This window comes from Dermacentor albipictus, unplaced genomic scaffold, assembly GCF_038994185.2.
Source record: "Dermacentor albipictus isolate Rhodes 1998 colony unplaced genomic scaffold, USDA_Dalb.pri_finalv2 scaffold_31, whole genome shotgun sequence".
Lineage (NCBI taxonomy): Eukaryota > Metazoa > Arthropoda > Arachnida > Ixodida > Ixodidae > Dermacentor > Dermacentor albipictus.
Genome location: NW_027225585.1, coordinates 2,934,378 through 2,950,131, shown reverse-complemented (window position 1 = coordinate 2,950,131; position 15,754 = coordinate 2,934,378). Strand labels below are relative to the sequence as shown.

The 15,754-nt window shown below is 46.2% G+C and overlaps 1 long non-coding RNA gene and 1 pseudogene across 1 annotated transcript; one reads left to right on the top strand and one right to left on the bottom strand.

Annotated features, from left to right (window-relative positions):
- The first annotated feature begins 330 nt into the window (after positions 1-330).
- Positions 331-2,537, top strand: LOC139052744 (uncharacterized; annotated as a pseudogene).
- A 1,863-nt stretch (positions 2,538-4,400) lies between these two features.
- Positions 4,401-6,072, bottom strand: LOC135909900 (uncharacterized). The gene is made up of 2 exons (XR_010566839.2): positions 5,922-6,072; positions 4,401-4,529 (listed from the first exon to the last, which is right to left on the bottom strand). It is a non-coding gene; the product is annotated as an uncharacterized lncRNA (long non-coding RNA).
- Between the last annotated feature and the right edge of the window lie 9,682 nt (positions 6,073-15,754).

Sequence of the window (15,754 nt, the reverse complement as noted above, 5' to 3'; positions counted from 1 at the left end):
GTAAAAAATCAGTGTGTGCTAATATAGCCAATATTGCGCGATGGTTAGTCACACTGGAGCCACTCGGCTCTGAAGCCAACTTGAGCCGATTCAATCCAATCTGATCTTGGCGCTTTGTTATGGTGGTTGACGGCATTGCATTCTGCCGTCGCTTCTGCACCCGACTTGTTGCGGCTGAAACATCTGAATACAAAGCAAATGCCTGGGAAAAGCAAATTTCAAGGCGCGTGGCTTCACAACGAGGCTTACAAAGACTGGATTGCACTAGATTCGACGAGTGAGCACCGTGCAAGATGCAGGCCTTGCGGAAAGACCTTCGATATCACCAACATGGGCGAGTCGGCGTTAAAGAGCCACATGAAGAGTGCTAAGCATGCTGGCGTCATGGAGATTGCAGCCAACAGTTCGGTGCGAAGGTACTTAGTTCCAAGTACGGGGAAACAGTCAGCCGTCCCACCTCCTTCGCAATCGGGAAATCTAGACGATGCTTGCAAGGCACACGAGCTGGTCACGAACGCGGAGATTCTGTGGACTTCGAAAGTTGTCACATCGCATTTCTCCTATCGGTCGTCGTCGGAAGCAGGCCAGCTATTCCAGCGTATGTTCCCGGACAGTGGCGTGGCCAAAGCATTTTCTTGCGGAGAGAAAAAATGTGCCTATGTGACGTGCCATGGTCTGAGGCCCTTCTTTTTATCTGCTCTGCAACGGGATATAAAAGATTGCGATTACTACGTGGTACTCTTCGACGAGTCCACAAACGACTATCTCCAGCGGGAACAATTGGATGTTCACATCCGGTTTGGATGTTCACAACAAACCGGATGTTGAACATCCAACATCCGGTTTGGATGTTGGATGTTCAATTGGATGTTCACGAGGTACTATACCTCAGTGTTTATGGGGCACTCAACATCCGAAGACATCCAAGGAACGCTGCTGACTGCGCTCGAGCCTTTCCCTCTTGAGAAAATTCTTCAGATTTCAATGGATGGTCCCAATGTTAACCTGAAGTTACTCAAGAATTTCCAAGAGCACCTGCATCAAACATACCAAGTTCAATGTCTGGACATTGGGACTTGTGGCCTCCACACCATGCACAATGCCTACAGGGCGGGTGTTACAGCAAGTGGGGACTTGACTGTCTGCTCTCCAGTCTGAGTGCGCTTTTCCATGGTTCTCCTGTAAGAAGGGAGGACTTCTCAGCAGTTACCGGTCAGGATACTTTTCCCCTGAACTTTGTTGCCCACCGGTGGTTGGAGAATGTGCCTGTGATAGAGAGAGCCTTGCTCTTGTGGTGTGACATTAAGAAGTTTATTGCAGCTGCAAGGAAGAAGGAAGTAAGCCCCCCAAAGTGTGGATCATTTCACAACTTGTGTGAGTTTGCCAGTGATGACCTACTGCTAGCAAAGCTTCAATTTGCACTGGGTGTGGCCATGAGCCTCAAGCCATTCCTCACTGAGTACCAAACGGATCAGCCCATGGTGTTCTTTCTTGCAAGGGACTTGGAAACTGTGGTCAGGAAGCTACTGACGAAGTTTCTGAAGTGCTCGGTCTTGTCTTCAGCAAAAGGAGCCACTGGTCTGCTGATGGTGGACATTGAAAGCACGGAGAACCACACTCCACTTGAAAAGGTGGATGTAGGCCATGCCGCTGAACAGACTGTCAGGAAAACTAAAGCAAGCCAAAAGGACGTGTTCCAGTTCCGCATGGAATGCAAACGCTTCTTGGTCAGTGTGACAAAGAAGGTGCTTGAGAGAAGTCCACTGAGATTCCCAATCGTGAGGAGTTTGTCCTCTCTGGACCCACGGCAAATGTGTACTAAACCAGATGAGTGCCTGGCCGGCTTCAGAAGAGTGTTGGATGTGCTCATTACAGCGGGCAGAATGTCTGAGCACCAAAGAGACACTGTACTAGGGGAGTACACCGAGTTCCTGCAGGAAGAGATGCATAACCTGCGAATGTTTGAGAAGAACGTAAACAGGTTGGACGAGTTCTTGACTGAGCTGATGCAGTTTAATTCATCATGTGGGGAACTGTGGAAGGTTGTCAAACTTTTGCTCGTGCTCAGCCATGGACAGGCCACTGTGGAGCGAGGGTTTAGCGTGAACCGCCAGGTTGCTGTAGAAAACCTGAAGGACCTATCGTACATTTCGCAACGTATTGTGTGCGATGCTGTGGACAAGGCAGGGGGCGTCCTTAACGTCCCTATTACAAAAGAGCTAAGGACTGCTGTATCAGCTGCCCGGCAGCAGTATGCTGCATATCTGGAAGCAGAAAAAAAGAAGCAATGTGATGATGTAAGGGAATCAAAGAGGCGCTGCATTGACGAAGAGATTGACGCAATGAAAAAAAAGAAACTCGAGGCACCAATAGCTGACCTCCAGGCTTCAGCGGATACCTATGCCGAAAAGGCAGAAGCAGCAAATGATCTGAAGTATGTGGTCAGATCAAATAGTCTGAGGAAGGCTGCACGAAGCAAGACTGAGGAACTGTGTAGCCTCAACCAGAAGTTTCAGGAAAAGCGGCAGCTCCCCTGAAGTTGCCATTAGCACTTTTGCAGAATGGATTGCTGTTCGACATTGGTGCAGTGCACTGCAGTGTGTTTTTCAAGACGGAACATATATTATGTTGGTTTAGTGCAATACAATCTGTTCCTTGAAATGTTTTTCTTCGACTTTGTTCAGTAATATTATGTTGGTTTAGTGCAATACAAGCTGTTCCTTTGAAATGTTTTTTTTTCGACTTTCTTCAGTAATATTATGTTGGTTTAGTGCAGTACAAGCTGTTCCTTGAAATAATTCTTTTTCGAATTTGTTCAGTAATATTATCTTGGTTTAGTGCAATATAAGCTGTTCCTTTAAGTGCTTTTCTTTTTCAACTTTGTTCAGTAAAATTTGTACCTGATATTGAAAACTGCTGCATGTAGCATTGTGTCGAGTCCTTGAAAATACTCCCACTGAGCCTTGAAATTCCTTGAATATCCTTGAATTTTCCCCTTTTGAGTCTGTACGAACCCTGACTATGTTCTCCTTACTATTATTTTTTTGTATTCAGCTCACACAGCCTACCCATGATTATCATTGTATATTTCCTCTGAGCGAAATAAAATGAGCATGAAAATGAGTATCTTCGCCAACAAACGCCGACAAGCGATCAATACGTAAGGATACTCGCTACCAATGGTCCAGATTTCGTGATTGATTGGCGCATAATATATGCGAACCACGTAACGGGGTGCGCCAATAAATTAGAGTCGTGAAGAGTTCATTAGAGTGCCCTTTGCATGAAGTGAGTTCTTGTGCGTGAAATTGGCCTTGATGAACGTGCCGCGTTATTTCATATTGTTAACTTTTTTATTGCCACTATCTAAGACACACCCGTTAAGAGGGGTCGTGTAATAGTGGTAATTGTCCTCGTATTACGAAGCTAGTAGTAACACTGATAGGGAGCTATTTTACTAAGAGCTAATACTTCGCAGGACAGGCTAACACGGTGGAAAAATAAGGCAGCGATGCCGTTGTAGCCAAGCCGCCTCACTAGCATGTAATCACGCAAACCATTGTTTTCTCCCAGACGGGATGTAGACCATGGCGAGAATACGCTGCAAGGAATCCACGAGCCTTCATTTATAGATTACGGTGCATGCATGCTGTGCTAGACATTCATTCGCCCGGGGCACCTAGCGCTACTTTCTTGGAGCAAGGCAACGCCAATCTAGATGCACTAGGGAGCGAAACTTGCTGGCTAGGGAGACCGCGCATGCGCAAATCCTGCCTGTATTTATCCGCCGGCGTGCTCCGCCGACGAGCAGCTGCGTGTCCGGCGTTCCGAATTATTCTGGGAGCGCCTGTACACCATAGAGAAAGTGTACACTGCTTGTCTTCTGCCAATAAAGTCGCGCGTTCTGTTCACTCACTTGTGGCTTGTTTGTAAGGGCGTCAGTAGAGGCTCTTGGCAATTAGAACGCACCAGCTACGCGGCAGCGAAGGCATTGAGGCATGCCGTATAGCCTACGGGGCAAGCACGGCGCGTACCAGCGTACGCGACCGGCAAAAAACGGCCATCATACAGAAAGGAATACAGTAAAAGAGCGGACACTCCCATAGAGCCCAGCGGCCGAATTGACTGCAGCGCACCAAGCCGTCGATGTTAAAACCTGAAGCACACTTCCAGTTTCGGTTTTGTGCGCGCGCGTTTTGAATTCTAGCTAGTGCGCGTCACGCCGGCTGTTTTTTTTTTTTTTGCTTTTGCAGCAAATATTTATTTACATATTTATTTTTTATTTATTACATATTTGCAAATTAATTTATTAAGTAAAATTGATTGCGAACGATCTTCACAAGCCTCCACTGAATATGTGCCACGTGCAATTTCATTAAGACGCAAGACACCTTGTGAAATGTGGAAAAATTAACGTTTATTTTATTCTTTGTAAATGCTCGTCGCGGGCTTTTTGTGCATTCATCCAGCGTTGTGGCACCAGGTAAGCAGCAGTAGTTTCCGCAGGAAGCTCCACCAGACGACGTGAGCTGAAAAAAATTACAAGCGTTATTTTGGTATTAACATCTAAGAATAATGCCTGTAGAGGCGAAGCGTGCGAAAGTGGCGAGTGGGCGGCATTACAAACAAAAGCAGCTCGTATTTACACACACGGCGTAGAAAATACCCGACTCATCCCAAGCAATACCGTACGTACCACAAACACATTCTAATTCCAAACATTCCCCTCTTCCCAATACTTATTTCCTGCACTTTAATGGCACGAATGCGCGGGCAACGGCGCGTTTCGCGAACTTGGCTACAACCGACGAGATAGTACGCTACGAATGCACAGAGGTGGCCACAACACAGGCTCTCAACCAGAGCATGCTGGACGCTCGCAGAATTCCTTCTACTCGCACTCAAGACAAAATTTTCGAGTTACTAGTTCCTGGCGTTTGAGCTCCTTGGCTTATCACTTCTGCGTTCTGCAGGCGCAAGCAATGCGCTCCCGTGTTATCACTCTTCACGATTGCTCGTCACGTTTTCGACAAGTGTGGGTACCGAAAGAAGGCTTAAATTGTTGCGGGGACATAAAAATTGCGACAAATTTGTCGGAGTAAGATTCAGTACGCGCCAAACTAACTGTCACCACGACAGAGCTGCTTTTCGCTGCGTCACAACAGGCGCGGCGAGCGGGCCTCATAACATATAAGTATCGAAAATAATTTTCAACAATGTTGAGCGTCAGAGAAAGAAAAGCGCCATGAACTTGTCAGTGCATTAAGGGCCAACTTACGCTCGAGCCGCCCATCGCCGCAAGCCGCACCGCACGCGTGCGGTCGCTCGAAAGATTGCACGTATTAAACACTTGCGCACAAATTTCGGTTTACAATGTGTAAGGTATGCACTGTGCACACAGTGTAAATGGTAATTTGTGCACAAGTGCTGGATACGTGCAATATTTCGCGCGACCGCAAGCGTGCGGTGCGGCTTGCGGCGATGGGCGGCTCGAGCGAAATCGGCCCTAAAGCGCGAAACCGCGCACCACGGCCGATCTGATTTTCGCTAAACGAGTCACAGCGCCAGGCGCACCCACTGTGCTCGAAAGGTGGCCCAAAAAGTAATGAAATTAGTTTCAATAATGTTGGCAGTCAGAGAAAGCGCCAAAACTTGTCGCAGTAAAATTCAGTACACGCGAAACTGCGTCACAGCACCCTGTGCGACTAGCGTGCCCAAAAACTACCGAAATTAGTTAAAAAAATATTGGGGCTTACAGGAAGCGTCGCAAACATCTCCCAGTGCGATTCTTTAATTCAAATTAACTGCTCCACGACGGCCACGCTGTTTTTCGTTAACTGCGTCACAAGTCTAGCCTAGTTGCCGGGCAGTAAGCCTAATTGCTTGAAGTGCGTCGCAGACTGTCGAACAAAGTTTCTCACCTTGCCGTAGTCCAATAGTGCAGTGCTGCCTTGTCGAAGTTCCGAATGAACGCAATCATTCGCCGGGAGGCCACCAAACCAGGCTAAATCCCAAAATAGAAAAACAGTCAGACGGGTGACAAAACAGGCCAATGCTCAGATGCGCGGCCGGCCGGCCGCTCTCGCTTCGGCGGTGAGTCTGACGAATGACGTAAACATTTGGCTCGTCATTCGCCAGTTCGCCTGTCGCTAGGCAACGAAAAAAAGCCGCAAAGTTTACCTTAATTTATACGCAGATATTTTTAATTTTGGGGGGAAATAATAAAACAAATAAAACAATTTCTGTTAATCTCATTTCACATTCTTCTTTTTCTCGATGTTCGCGGCCCCAATTCGTCGATGTTAAAAGTATAGCGTGACGTGTTTCCTGTTTCCAATTTTCGCCGAGTGTCCGCTCTTGTTCAATCCCTTTCTCTCGTAGAGTTTCCTACAAAATTAGTAGAGGGAACTCTGGCGCTGCAGTCTTTGTCCCATAGAGTTAGTAGAACAACTCTAGAGGAAAAGCTGGGCCGGAAAAGTGGGAACCTCTAGTACAGTGTACTAGATAGGGGCAGTGTGTTCAGACGGCGCCGCGCGCCATGCACAGCTTTGAAGCCGGGAGCGTAGACAGGTCCCGGATGTATGCGGCGGCGCTGCAGTCGCACGGGCTGTACGGACGCGTTCTCCGTGAGTTGCGGCCAGTTGCAGCGTGCTTGCCATGTGCTTGCTAAGGGCTCTGAAGGAATTCCTCGAGTTTCTGTCTCGTTGGGAGTCACATGCAAAAGGATTGCCATTTGTTGGGCATGTTGGTAGCCTGACTTGGAAATCATATTTAGCGCCAGCGAACTAGGACAGAAGGGAAACGACACCACAATGCGCTAACTTCAACTTCATTTTCAGTAAACACCCGCCTATTTAACCGTGCATGGGTTAAATAGGTGGGTGTTTCCTGAAAATCAAGCTGTTGAAGTTAGCGCACTGTGGTGTCGTCTCCCTTATGTCCTTCTTCGCTGGCGCTAAATATGCTTTCCATTGCAAAAGGACTTTGCGGCTTGAGCCAGTCGACGGCAGATAGGCTCCGTGTGAAATTGTGCAGCACTTTGGCTCTGTTAGAATACTTGGAAGGAGAGGGTTTTAAATACCTATTGACATCTAGACTAAGCCAATAAAAGTTGGAAAACTTCTTGTGTGGTAGTCGTGCGGATCCAACGATCACCCAACGCCGTCTCAATTTTTGATTGTTGTGAATTGCCTTTTTATATATTGGCGAAGGCGATTCAAACAGGGAATACAGAAGTCAGTAAATATTTGGTATCGCTACTTCACTCACCTGATAATTCTGACAAGGAAGGGGACGTTGCGTAACAATTGACAAGTTAGTTTAAGCTGGAAATCTGACGCTGGTAGAGCAAAGGCTAAACAATACTCCGGCAGAGCACCGGGTTTATGTGGAGGAAAGGAGTGATAACCGCCTCATCCATTATATATGGCAGGGTATGTCGCGCAGAAATTTTTTATTCGCTAGAAATGTGAGGACTGCCGCTCTCTTCTTTTGCAGAACTCTAGTGTCAGTAGCAGCCTCAAAATTCACGACATTTGTGACAGGGGTGGATTGCTGTATCCCTCCAAGTTGCTTTTCGAAGCACTAAAGAAACTTGAGGGAATAAATTTACAACCTTCTTCAACAAAAAGGAGCTTTGCAGCGACAGCATAGTTGATGTCATGATTCTAGTGAAAGCTTTAAAATTGGCTATATATATAGCTTAAAATTACATGCTGATAATTTCACATCAACAGTTGTGCGTCTTTATGTCCTAACAAGGCTGCACTTTCACGTTAAAGGTGTTAATCAGTGAAGAGAAGCACCACGAAAAAAGAAATTGCACTTTATAGTTAGCTACACTGTTCTTAGCAGGCTGGTGCAACATATGCATGCATGCGGACACTTCTTTGTGTTTTTCTTCCGAATGCACAACTTCTTCTGGTGCATTCAAAAAGCTAACTTTGTGAATATAATTAAAATGAATTAAGTAATTTATTTGCGCATTATAATTCCGCTGTAGGTCTCCGTTGTTTGGGTAGGAATGTACTTGCACTGTTTTTCTGTGTTTTGGCATGATGTGTGTAGTTTTGCAGAGATCCCTTTTACTTGGCGTCATTCCTACCTGTTTTATTCGTTCCATAGGAATGTAGGATGTCGGTGTGTCTCATACTCGCACATGAGCCTGACGTTCGGGAACACTTCATGAGGTAAATAAAAAAAATGTCACGAATAAACTGTGCAAATGTAGTTGCGGGGCGCTCGCGAAACCGAATGAAAGAACGAGGGACAAATGTTTATCGCGAAAGAAGGTAAATGACAAGCAGGGAAGCTCTTTGGCTTTGGGCTATGTACGTACATATTGTTTTGCCTTCTCTCCTACAACAGCGGCTGAGGAACTAAGCGCTTGACGTTGGCTCGCGGATGCCGCGGCCGCTTTTTTATGAATGCGAACCGCAAAAGAAAATGTGCGCACCTGGAATCCGAGTTAGTTGAAATCAATTCGATGTCCTTAACTACGGCGTTATTTGCAGCCGACTTTTCCGTTCGAATAATTTCTAGTTACGTGGCAGCGTGGCTCAAAACAAATTTAACGGCTTTACGCCACTACTTCGGTGTCTGCAGAACCTTTGCTGTTAGGTGAATAAATGTGTCTAATGGGCGTTGAGATGCGCTAGGAGTGCACATACAATTCATCTCTTATATGAAGTGAATTTCGGGGATGCATCTTAACACCCGCCGATGATTTGTACGTCTATTTGATTGCGACAGAAAATGATTATCAAAATATCAGCATGCAGTGCTGGCGCTGCGCCGTACGTTCCGTACAGCCCATGTTCCTACAGCGCCATCTCGTGCTATCTACATGAAGCGCCTCAGCGGCGAGGGCTTCCTGAACACACTGCCCCTATTCTAGTACACTGTACCTCTAGGGCGCCGCGGGCGCCGCCCTGTTGCTACTGGTCAATGTGGCCAGCGCAATTACTATTGAAAGAGCTGAGAACAAGTGCAGGTCACCTTATGCTTTGTCACCTAAAAACGCATACCTGATGGCTTTATGAAGGTGGTACGTTAATATTAAGTTTACAGAAAGCGATCACTAAGTCCGTGACTTATGTAAATCACGATGTACGCATTCATGCAATAAAGGATGACGCGAATTTCGGTTTCGAATCTGTTTTTTGGATGCGTAGTAGTTTCGTTTGACATGCGATCGCGCGTCGACATCGGACGCTATGATACACTCGTGCCTTATGTGCCACCGAAGCCCCGAAGTGGTCTGGCATATACCTTCACATGTAAGTAAACGAATGTATCTCCTTGTTGAGAATATCACGCGAGTAGGCAGCTCTTGTGGTACATCACAATCGTTCGAGAAGCGTCACAGTAGAGCATTTTTCTGCATGCGGAGCGGTGTTTTTATTTGCAGGTTTCCCTTCAGTAGGAAATTGCTGGACAGGCGGACCAGCGCACCGGAATTGTATTGGCGAAGCCACAAGCAACTCAAAGAATCTGTTTAATTGTTGCACTTTGAACAATCATGCTTCTACAAAGGCCACAGCAGAAAAACAGCCTGATGACCGAGTATTTCTGTGCCACGAAGTAATCAAGAGGCGAGTGCCTAATGCGGACGAAATAGAGTGCATGGAGACTTAGAACGACAGAAAGCTGAGCTAGTTCGTAAGGATTCATTATGCAAAACAGAGGTGAGGCGTGCAGACAGGACACAAGAGTAGAGAAGTGGGCGGCGCGCGTGTTGTTTGCTTGTAAATACTCTACTCTTGTTTCCTGTCTGCACGCCTCACCTCCGTTTTGCATAACGAGTGCATCAACCCACATATTAATAGCTTAGGCGTTTTATTAACTGTGGAATATTTTCAACACTTCCTTGCATGCCATTTCATGTCACAAATTTGTGCAGCGAATCTATTTGCATGATCGACTCCGGGCCTGTGGGACCGTTCACTTGCACTTGATGCTGAGTCTTTTACATGTATCCATAAACTGCAGATATGCACATCAGATCCCTGCGAGCACTTTCAAAATTCAATTATTTTCGACAACAGGCACATATGCAATACTGACATAATCTGGAATACCACTAAGCAGCTGGGACACATTTTTGTTGACCATACTCGCAGGTAAAATAAGTACATCATGTGGACAGCTCCAGCTCATTTTCCTTAAGTCAGTGTGTACAAGGGTTATGCAAAAATATTTTTTTTCTCGCGCACCGATTATTTTGCTGTATAAGTAAGAGAACCCACCACGTTAGTGTAACGTATCTTGTGCATCACACTAATATGTGCTTTCATTTACCAAGTGAGATGAGTTACTTTTATGGCTCATTCAGTCATATCACACTGCAAGCTGCATTCATCAATCTTCAATGGGATTTTGCAAATGTTTAATGAAACATGTTTCCCTTTTATGCAGATATGCAATGGCAAGCCCTTCCGTGTGTTCCAAAGGTAAAATTTAAGCTCTAAATTAAAGAAGACATTTCTAGTCAGAAACAAGCAAAAATAGTGAATGCAGAGTATCAGAAGCCCAAGGTACAGAAATTATGAGAAGTGTCGAATGATTTTAAGGAAAGAGTCGTATTTAAAAATGCAAGACCCTTTAGTGGAGGTCAAGCAAGTCAATATAGGTAGAATACTCTGCAAAATTATGCGAGTGAGGGGATGTCAAACAATGGGTCAGGAAATGCATTGTTTTTCTGCAAAACAAAAGCTGAGTGCCATTACATAAGTCACTTTAGCATCATGATAAATTCAGAAATAAACCAAAAAACAAGACACGCAAAAATAAACAAAACATTTAATGATATTTCAGCAGAACTTTTTGTTGGGCTAGTTGGTGCATATTACTGAAGTACTATAGCGCCAAACAGACGACACAAGAAGAAGAGACACGGACATAAGCGCTCGTCTGTGTCTCTTCTTCTTGTGTCGTCTGTTTGGCGCTATAGTACTTCAGCCATTTAATGATGCTCTCTCCACACTGGGATAAATAAAAACAAACACATCACATCTAATGTGGACATATCAGATGCCTTGTGAAACACTAAAGGAACAATTCAGTTTCGAGCTATGGCACTTGCCGCATAGATGTGGGGGGGCCTTGCACCAATAGTGATAGTTACCACTGCATTTAGAAATTGAAAGCATTCGTGCAGACAAGGATGATTCTTTATATTTTTGGCTACCACTTCAAATGCCTCCACCAAGTGTTACAATGCTGCATGCAGCCATACTAAGGATCTCGCAACAACACCTGCAGGTAAAAAGCAGAAGCAGTCAAAGTGCTGGTGTGTTCTGGACACTATGTTAGAAAACTTTTAGGCAAGAAGAGTGCAAGAAGCAGACATAACTGCATTTATTTCCATAATTCCCCATTTAAATGGCCTTTTCTTTTTTCTTAGACAATGCCTACGCCTAGCCACAGCAGCTCCCTCATACAGACTCCACAAACCAAGAGGCCGTGGAGCCAAATGCAGGTAAGAGACAATAAGCAATAGCACTGGTATCGACATTCATCTAATTTCTTTTTATTTCATTTAGGCTCAAGCACACCTCGAACAGCCACCTTGACTGCGGGTGTGTCACCCTAGTCGCCAAGGAAACATTTGAGGGAAAGTGACAGGCAATGTGAACAGCCACTTCTCCATGTAAACAATACTCTTTCTCTCGGATGACTCCTACGCCTCACCACGCCAGCACACTTGTGCACAAAGATGCCGCAGAGGCACGTGCAGGTCAGAGGCAAGAAGCAGTGGCACTGGTGTCGACATTTACCCAATTTCTTTTTCTTACACTGAGGCAGCCAGCACACCTCGAACAGCCACCTTGACTGCGGGTGTGTTAGTTGATTCCTGTTGTACATATGCTCATAATAAACTTCAGTAAACTTGAACTTCATAATAAACTTGAAGGCAAATGGGACATTGATGCATTGTATTTTTGAACATTTATTGTACACATACAATATATGTTATACTTTGCAGTGCTACCGAGCGTATTTTGAAGCTTCCCCCTATATTTTGCACCTTTAATTACGTATGTGTTGTGTGGCCCTCAATGCAGTTCATGTTGTAGCAGCTGCTTTGTCTGTGTATCGCACATTGGCTTAAGCTCGTGATATCCACATACTTCTCTCACATATACAAAATAAAGTTCTATGTAGTCCTCAGTGTTACAACAAAAAATGAAAGTAAACAATCCGATCGTGGAATTATGTTTATTACAGTGATTCCTACGACAGTTACTGACAAGTTGACAACTTGAACTGGTCAATCGGTCCATAGCCGCCTCTATTTTTCAAAAATAAAGGAGGCTATGATCCGTCATGCCAAGGAATTGTATGTATACATAAAAAAAGGGGGTATGTGTGTGTTTGTAGTGGGGGTATAGGATTAGGGCGGTACGAAAAAATGTACCAACACCGTCCTCTAGACCCATTCCGTTGAGGTACCGTAACAAAACGTATTATGCATAAAGTTCATACAACCAATTCTGATATTACTACAGACGCCAGGCGACGCGAGCTACATTTGTCATGATGCATTCGCGACTGCACCGGATGCCCTCCACATTATTCTCGTTAATCGTGCTCACTGCGCCGAGGCAAAAGAAAGACAATGGGCGCAGGTGCCTTTAAAGTATCTCGACCTTGCGAGGCACGGCTGCGCGTGCCTGGGGAGCTGTCCGTGCGAACACTCCCTGGCACACACCTGCCTCGGCGGCCCCAACCTACGTACCGTTCTGCTTCGAGCTTTGATCCCCCCACTGTCCGTCGGGTGCCCTGGAGTTCCTGCGCCGCCTGCTCTACTATCATCTCAGGTGCTCTCCTGAGACTTCCGTTTGTCGGTTACATGTGCCCTACAGCTGGATCATTACTTATAATAATAAAAAAACCCTAGCTATCGTCACGACGATAGATCGCGAAAGCGGCTTTTGCAACATACCGCGCCCGTGCGAAGATAATTACGGAACGCCAACGAGGAATCTGACCACAGCTTCGAGCTCGTAACGTCGTCGAGTGACACTCCTGCAACAGGCGTGACCGCTGAAAACCGCATACCGCCAGAAACTTGAACAGGATCATCCCTCGGTTGCATAACTGCCAGCTGTACGGCCAACATGGACCACACCCACACCATCCCGCAACATAGAATAAAGAACCGACTTATAAAGCCCAAACACACGGCTGCACGCACACATCACAACATCACAAGCGAGACGCCATGCTGCTACGCTGCTACTGTTGTCGGATTAAAACTGACTACTGTCACCAAGTCTAGCAAGCGTCTCAGGAGCTGGCAACCTCGGCGCGTAGCAACATGGCGGCGCTCTTGAGGTTCCCGATTTTACACTCTTAAAACGATTGCGCCCTTTGGGGTGTATATTTGTCCCACAACGATAATCGTCATCTGCCTTGCTTGCGTTTCCTTTCTTGAAAACTCGGCGCTCGCTACTTTCCTGTCGAGAATGCTGCGTCACACTGATAATGCGCATGCCGTTCGTGACTGGGAAGTACCGGGCTCGCAGCGTTAAAGAAAGGAAACGCGGGCAAGACAGATGACGATTATTGTTGTGGGACAGATATTAGCCCCGAGAAAGAGGAATGGCGCCCTCTCGCGAGTGACGTCACGGCCAGGACGCCGCTCGCTCCGGCTCGCTCGGCTGCCGCGCGCGCTCGTTCCCTTCGTGTATGCTTGGGGTATAGGTGGCTCGAGCCGTACGTATTGAAGAATGAGTCGGCTTCTTTCAGCTGCAATACCTTAACCACAGTTTCTTCTTCAAAAGCGTGTGAGTCGAGAAACTTTGCGACTTGGATATCGCAAGCTAAGTAGCGTTAAAGGGGTCTACAAATTTTTGCAATGCATATATGCGCCGTGTCTATCGGTAAATTTTGACTAAAAAGAGAATATCTGCAAATTCAACGCGCGAAGTTGTGTATGATGCTTCGCTAAACACTTAACATTCCTTTAGTATTTAGCTATGAGAGGTATTGCATTTTACGTGGAAGAAAAATTTGGTAATTGGCGTCAACATGTTATCCGATATTAGAAAGACACTGCCCAGCGAAGCTGTCATCATGATTCCTATTACTCTGTTGTGTTGTTCTATTCAAATATGGCCATTCATTAATGCGTAAAAAAATAGTTAGGCGCGCATTTCTTATGAAAATGTTTGCTGCTACTTTCATCCCGCTCTGAAACAGGCCTCCAAAAAAACGAATTGCTCATGGCTGCTAACACGACGGCGTGTCATGTAGAGTATTTACATAGTTAATTCACAAACACCATAGTAGCAATCACCTGAGAGAAAAGTTTCGTTGTTTAGATCGACAGCCACTCAATTGAAAGTGATGAAATGTATCATAGTGGCCCTCAGTAGCCTTTATCGACAATATGGCCCACCCCTGATCACGTAACGGTAGCAATCGACTGTTGTAGGGGTTGGAGGACGGAGTTCGGGATGAAAACCACAACTTGGGAGGGATTTATTTACATATTATATACAGGGAGGTGAGAGTCAAGTATCAGTCGTACAGACATTACGGGCCAGCAGCAACTCGGACGCTGCGGCCCGCGGCAAGAAGTTCGAGAGAGGTGAAACAGGGAATCAGGGAATGTCCCAGAATGCTCAGGTCTCTCTGGAAGGCTTCTTATAAACCCTTCGAGCACTGCAAGTCACGTCATGTTTGACCATTGGGAGAGTCCACTCCAATGACGCCACTTTCAGCCAATGGTAGGCGCCCGTGTCGTGGTGTCACACCTGGCGGCTTGCTGCGGTCTTGCCTCGCAGACTGGCAATGCACTTCGAACGAGGAGAAGGGGAGGGCTGCACCTGCTCCATTGTCGGATGCCCACCTGCTAATCCCGGCGGCGCACGAACTTGTTGGCACGTAAACTTGTTGCCTTAAACTTGTTTGCTCGGCCGCTTCTCTGGAATGCGCTTCCTGCTTCTGCATTCCCCAATTAGCTGTGCTGCCATCCGATGTGGTCTGGGGAACTCGAAGTAGCCTCAGGAAACGGCGCCATATCTAACAGCTCGTCCTCGCCCCGGTAGTTCTGAATGGCCGGTGAACTCAATTCGCTGGCCATGAGGAACGCTGAAAGAAGCTGCAGGGTACTGGGGTCGAGCCACGTTTGACAACCCTCGGGATCCTGGGCCCTGGAGAACATACGTCAAACAAACCAAATAACACAGCGCTGCCCCACGTGTAAGCGCAGGCTCTTCACCCCTGACTCGCCAGGCTATTACTGAGTCAAAATGAACCCTGATCTTTTAGTTCCCCAATTTCGACAAAACAGTTGTAACCACCCTTCCAAACAGCTATCCATTTCTCCTCGATTGCCGACAAGACCAGAGTACTATTGTTGTTGCAAAACAAAAGGGTCGTTGACGATGCAAACAACAAATGAAAACAGCCGAACATAATTTAAGTGGCCTTACTACACGAACAGCATGTTTCCAATCTATCGCAGTGGCGTAGTTATCGCACGTAATGGTGCCACTGAACAATCTGGTCGACCTCACAAGTACGTAATCACAAGCGCACTAACCTTGTGTTCACTAAACAAAACGCGTACTTGCGTTGTAGGCAAACTTTTCATTTACGCTTACTCACGTTTCTTTCCTGAAAGTCCTACAGGACACGTGACATAAACGAACAATTAAACTCGCGGGACTTACACACTCCGCAGAACTCTTAAAATGATGCGTATTCTACTAACTCTTTCCACGCACGCTCACTAAAGAAGTCA